Genomic DNA, 6,698 nt, shown 5'->3' on the forward strand with positions numbered 1-6,698 from the left:
CCTATAGGAGTATAGGAGTATAGATAGATAGATCGATCGATCGATTGATCCATACAGGAGTATAGATCTAAAGTAAGATGAGCCCTTGAGTGTCTGATGATGGATGGTAGAAGAGTTACTTTTGAAATTTGTCTTAGGACACTAACCCCCTAACCCAGTATCCGAATCTTTTTCGCTGAAGCCCAGTGCATCTGAAATTACAGGCAGGTAGAACATTTGGAGTGAAGATCTCTTCTAGGAAGAGCCCCTCACAGGGAAAACATGAAAAAACTAAGGAAAATTCTTATAAAGTTCTGATAGGTGACCAAGCAAAAGCTGTTTTATGCAGGAGCTGATCTCAAGAGATCTACATTCATCCATCCACCAGTCTTTAGGATCAATCAGAGAGTTAAATTATTGGACTGAAGCCTGTTCTTTCTCCTATGAACTTATTTTTTATATATTAAAATATGTTGACTAAATGCAGAAGGAAAGTCAGCAATATTTTGAGTACTGTAGACAGCTTTCTGTCAAGAATAAAATATGATCCAATGATCAAAGAATTCCTAAAAAAAAATTACTCATTTGTAGAGGTCAAAATAAACACAGAATTTGAGGGTCCTACATAAAGAAGTTAGATTTCAGGTCTAACACAAAACTGTTTTTATCACTATGATCAGGGAGACCCTCGAATGGATGATTCAAAAGGCTCAGGGAAAGTCCACGTTTCTTTGTTAAAGATCTTGAACTATAATGGGAAAGGGGTCTTGGATGGTTTCTGTAGAACCTCCAGGGCTATTGCCTATGGAATCCCCAAAAGACCAACTAAAACATGTGGAGTAAGCAAAGCTAAATGACAAAGAAATATGGCCACAAGGGAAACCACCACTTGGACAAGGCAGTGTTTTAGAGGAGTAGATGATGAGATGATATTTACAGGCCATTGGAGTCTGGGCTTAAGTGATTAGGTAGGCCTTTTTAGGCCAGTAAATGATTAGAACAGGTAAAGTCTATAATATAAGCACTTAGAATTAAGGGACACTTTCAGATGAGGGCCTTGAAGTGAGTCTTCATAAGTAAACTGCTGTTCAATAGTTACTTGCCCAAGTGAGAAATCTATTGTCAGAAAAGACAGTTTGCTCACACAAATTGGTTTGCAGGAATTTCCTGAAGTAAACAGAAAAGTTATCTATTGGTTAACGGTCCTAGTTTCCTGAAAAAATAATATTATGAAATAAATTTTTAAATCATGTTGACATGGGGCCACTGGGTGGCTCAGTCAGCTAGGCATCTGCCTTGGGCTCAGGTCTTGGTCTTAGTGGGCAGTATCCCTTTTCAGTGGGGAATCTGCTTCTCTCTTTCCTTCTTCCCCTTCCCCCACTTGCTTCACATGCTCTCCCTCTCTCTTTCTCTCTCTCAAATAAATTTTAAAAAAGAAGTCATGCTGAACTAGATGGTCTCAGGTTTTATTTCTAATAGGTAAGCATGAGCTTCAGTTAAAAATCTAAAAAGTCTTAATTTCTCTTCTTTAATAAAATCATTATAGTTGTGATAATTTCCTTCAGCTGAATTTGTGTGTGGATTGTGTGTACTCTGTCAGCATATTCTAAAACAGCTTCTCTAAAATTTCAATTTAGAATGAATGGAAGAACTACTAAATTGTTTAAATCTTTTATTCCTTAAATCCCGTATTACTTCAATTGATTGCTCTGTATTTTTATGGCAAGGTTTTTGATATGTTGTCATGAATTTAAATGAAAAACCTGTTCAGCATGAAAACAGGAGTATTTATTTTCAAAAAGGATTCTCCACCATATGTCATTTACAGAAATGAGTCAATTCTTCAGGGCATATAAGTGTAAATTTCCTTCTGTTGGTGTGGAAGTAAGCAAACTGCTGATTATTGTACATTCTTCACGGGATCTTCTGAAGCTTCAGGTAAAATTGCTAAGATGGAGAAAAAGAAAAGTAAGTTGCTAGAGTTTCATAATTACAAGTCAGGAAATAAAAATAGAATTGTTGCTTGAATTTGGTATTTCTTTCTAGGGGATTAAAAGCACTACATAAACATTTTTTAACAAATGTCAATATTGTCCTATGTTGATTCCATATGTGAACAATTTACTTTCTGTTAAAGTCACTATTGGACTTTGGACTTTGTTTTTTTTTTTTTTTTTCCCCTGATGAGAATGTACTTGTCAGCCAGAAATTTTTATTTTTTTCATCTGAAATGGGATGATCATATATTTCAAAGCATATCTAATTTTCAGCATGAAAAAAAATATAGTGTGTGTTTTGACATATATATGACAGAATAAATGTATATTTAAAGGAATCTAAGGAGCAAGATGTCATATCCAAGATAAATTAAATAGTAAGTGCATATTTCATGATTTTTACACTAAATAAATATTTCCCAAATAATAATCAAGGGACTATTTTACAGATTCATTCCCACAACTAATAGCAATGATGCACATGTACTCTTAAGTGATATTATATTTATATGTATAGAGAGAGAGGGATTACGTATGTCATTAGCACCATCTTCATCATCATCAACACTACCAAAGAGCTTTCATTTCATTTTTATATGTGATCATGTGTATGTGTTTCTGTGTATGTGTATTCCAGGTGATGGAGAATTTCTATATCATTTGAAATAAGCTACTCCCTTATTACTGGATCAGTAAAATGTATTCTATAAATTATATAATTATACATAGAACTATCTCCTACTTGCTCAGTAGTCATTAAAGATCAAAAATACTTTGTACTTCCATGCAAAACACTTCCATATCTCTTCATTTATCTTCTTTTATTTTCACTTTTCCTCATTTTTAAATACCCAATACTTTGTTAAACAAATCCTAACATTAGGCTGTACAACCTTGGTCTCAGGAGTATAAACATATTACCTTATTGAGGCTTTGTCCTCCCTGGTTTTAATCGTTTAAATAAATATATATATATATATAAATACATACATATATATATATATATATATATGTGTGTAAAGAAAGAAAAATGCTGCACTATGTCAAGTAAAGGGGCATTCTGTTGTTTATGCAATAAAGTACTGAAGTGACCATCTTAATCTACTATAAGGTCATTAAGCAAATGAGGAGATTGGAAAGTATTATAAAAATTTTACTGCAATTAATCAATGTGGTCTTTAGTCTATGGAAAGGTACTGTGTAACCATATCTCTGTCTTCACTTTCTCTCGAATGTCATATCTAAATACAAATTGATAGAATTCATGAGATATAAAGTAACATAAAAACAATTTTTTCAGCTTTTCAATGTATCTTATTTCATATAGGAAGTACTTATATATACATATATATATATACATATATATAATTATAGTATCATATTTAGCTTTATTAAAGCTTGTTTTTAAGGAACTTTGGGGCCAATAGCACTGTATTCCTCTTCTCTTGCATATTAACTAACTTTATTGCCTGTGACTTTTCCAAATTAATAACATGATTATTGCGACCAGTGCACTGATGGTTAAATATGTGTTTGGAAAGAGATGCATCATATTGTTAAGTAAAACATTGTCAAACACTTCCAGACAGAATATTATTAGAGAAAGATGTATCAATCAGCCAGGGAAAAGTAGTAATACTTATGGAGGGTCATTTCCAATAGTTGATATTGCAGAATAATTATCATTGCAATGGTCATATAAATGAGCAAAACAAAACGAAATGAAACACCCCCGAAAACCTTGATAGTAACCTCTTGTTTTGGTTTCAGTTGAATATTGTTTATTAATACTATATACATGTATCATTTTGTCAAATGGCATTAATAAGGGCATTCACGTTAAAGAATTTAGAAGGGTTATTTGAAGAATGCACCTACTCATAACCAAACTTAACTGAAATGCCTAAATGTAGACTTAAATGGTAATATACCAATGAAAACTGGAAAACAGGGCGCCTGGGTGGCTCAGTGGTTTAAGCCACTGCCTTCAGCTCAGGTCATGATCTCAGGGTCCTGGGATCGAGTCCCGCATCGGGCTCTCTGCTCAGCAGGGAGACTGCTTCCGCCTCTCTCTCTCTGCCTGCTTCTCTGCCTACTTGTGATGTCTCTCTGTCAAATAAATAAAATAAAAAATCTTTAAAAAAAAAAAAGAAAACTGGAAAACAATCATGAATGACACAAATTTATATTTGAACACAGGCCAAGAAATATCATATTCTTGGAAAAGACTTAAAATCATAAATGTGTCAGTTCACCTTTCATGTTATTACAAAACAGCATTTTCTCATGTTTATTTTCCTGGAGTTAGATAAGTTGACTAAAAATTGACTTGGAGAGACAAGGAAGCAGGATTATGAAATCAAGGTATCTTGATTTTACCAAATCATATTTCAAAACAGCACAATACTCTCTTTAGGCCTCCAGGGGGAAATATTTCCCATTTTATTTTTTCCTGTTAACTTCTGATGTTGCCAGAAATCCTTAGTGCTCCTTGGCTTATACATCCATCCCTCTAATCTCTACTTCTATTTACGCAAGTGTCTCTTCATATGTCTGTGTCTTCACATTGGCATCCTCCTCTGTGTGCTTGTGTCTCTTCTTTTCCCATACAGACACCAGTCATACTGTATTGGTCCCATCTAATGATCTCATCTTAACTAGGGTACATCTACATAGACCCTTTTTCCAAATAAGGTCAAATTCCTGGTAACTGGAGGTTAGAACTTCAATGTATTTGGGGCGGTAATACTATTCAAACTACAACACCATCTTCATGGTTCACTCATTAATGAATTAATAAATCTTTGACTTAAACATTCTTACATTTAAATGAGTGACTTTCTTTTTTTTAAATTTATTTTATTTTTTCAGTGTTCCAAGATTGTTTATGCACCACACCCAAAGTTCCATGCAATATGTGCCCTCCTTAATGCCCACCTCCAAGCTCACCCATTCCCCCACCCCCTCCCTTCCAAAACCCTTAGTTTGTTTCTCAGAGTCCACAGTCTCTCATGCTTCATCTCCCCCTCTAATTTCCCCCAATTCACTTTTCTTTCCTTCTCCTCATGTCCTCTCTGTTATTCCTTATGCTCCACAAGTAAGTTAAACCATATGATAACTGACTTTCTCTGTAAGGCTTACTTCACTCAGCATAACTTCCTCCAGACCAATCCATGTTGATACAAAAGTTGGGTATTCATCCTTTCTGATGGAGGCATGATATTCCATTATATATATGAACCATATCTTCTTTATCCATTTGTCTATTGAAGGGCATCTTGGCCCTTTCCACAGTTTGGCTATTGTAGCTTTTGCTGCTATAAACATTGGGGTACACATGGCCCTTCTTCTCACTGCCTCTGTATCTTTGAGGTAAATACCCAGGAGTGCAATTGCAGGGTCATAGGATAGCTCTATTTTTAATTTCTTAAGGAATATCCACTCTGTTTTCCAAAGTGGCTGCCCCAACTTGCATTCCCACCAACAATATAAGAAGGTTTCCATCTCTCCACATACTCTCCAATATCTTTGTTTCTTGTCTTCTTAATTTTGGCCATTCTAACTAGTGTAAGGTGGTATCTCAATGTGGTTTTGATTTGACTTTCTTTGATGGCTAATGATGATGAATATTTTTCATGTGTCTGTTAGAAATTTGTATGTCTTCTTTGGAAAAGTGTCTGTTCATGTCTTCTGCCCATTTTTGATGTGATTATCTGTTTTTGGGGGGATTGAATTTGAGTTCTTTATAGATCTTGAATGTAAGCCCTTTGCCTGTACTGTCATTTGCAAATATCTTCTCCCATTCTGTGGGTTGCCTCTTTGTTTTTGTTGACTATTTCCTTTGCTGTGCAGAAGCTTTTGATCTTGATGAAGTCCCAAAAGTTTATTTTCGCTTTTGTTTCTTTTGCCTTTGGAGACATGTCTTGAAGTGGCTGGGGTTGATGTGGACAGTAACTTTCTTAAAATTATAGTTTGTTGTATAGCTTGTTCCACTCCAATGACCAAGTGGAATCACTTACCTTAATCATTTAAACTATGTTGCTTAAGCAGCAAATGTTATTGATGTTCAAACACAAGAACACCTTTTATTTTACCTTTAGAAAAAGAGAAATAGAATCTAACTTTGCTGTTTTCCCCTTCCTCTCCTTTTTATTCTGACTCTTTTTATTGTTGTTTTCCCTTCTATTTCTGGTTATTAGTTATAGGTACAAAAAATGTTTCCTTTTTTTTTTTTTTTCCTTCTGGGTTCTTTGCCAGGTCTAAAAATTAAACTGACACAAAACATATTAACAAGATAAAAACAATTTTAATTTTGTACATAGAAGCCCCACCAAAACAAAAAAAAGACTCAGTGAAATAACTAAAGGAGTCATCATTTTTGCCTTTTAGACAAAGAAACAAAAATTCTGTGACTAATTGACAAGACAAAGAAGTTTGTGCTATGGGCTAGTTAGTGAGGACTTAACAAATTTACTTACATGGACTTTTTGGCTTTAAATTTCCTATTTCTGGCAAAATGGATGTTTTCCTTATTTCCCTGCCAAGAAAAAGAATGGTCAGTGTGTCCTTCTTGTGCAGGCTGTTTCTGAACTAACTTTAATTCAAAATAATTAATATGCTAAATGACATATTACTGCATTTTCTGCTCTCCTTTATAGTCTATTTTTGGTTCTGATTTTGAGTAATGCATGGCCAATAACTTATTCTCCACAGCTTTAGCAC

The 6,698-nt window shown here is 34.3% G+C and overlaps 1 long non-coding RNA gene across 1 annotated transcript; it reads right to left on the reverse strand.

Annotated features, from left to right (window-relative positions):
* Positions 1–1,745: 1,745 nt before the first annotated feature.
* Positions 1,746–6,491, reverse strand: LOC116585666. The gene is made up of 2 exons (XR_004283755.1): positions 6,455–6,491; positions 1,746–1,926 (listed from the first exon to the last, which is right to left on the reverse strand). It is a non-coding gene; the product is annotated as an uncharacterized LOC116585666 (long non-coding RNA).
* Between the last annotated feature and the right edge of the window lie 207 nt (positions 6,492–6,698).

This window comes from Mustela erminea, chromosome 3 (genome assembly GCF_009829155.1).
Source record: "Mustela erminea isolate mMusErm1 chromosome 3, mMusErm1.Pri, whole genome shotgun sequence".
Taxonomy (NCBI): Eukaryota; Metazoa; Chordata; class Mammalia; order Carnivora; family Mustelidae; genus Mustela; species Mustela erminea.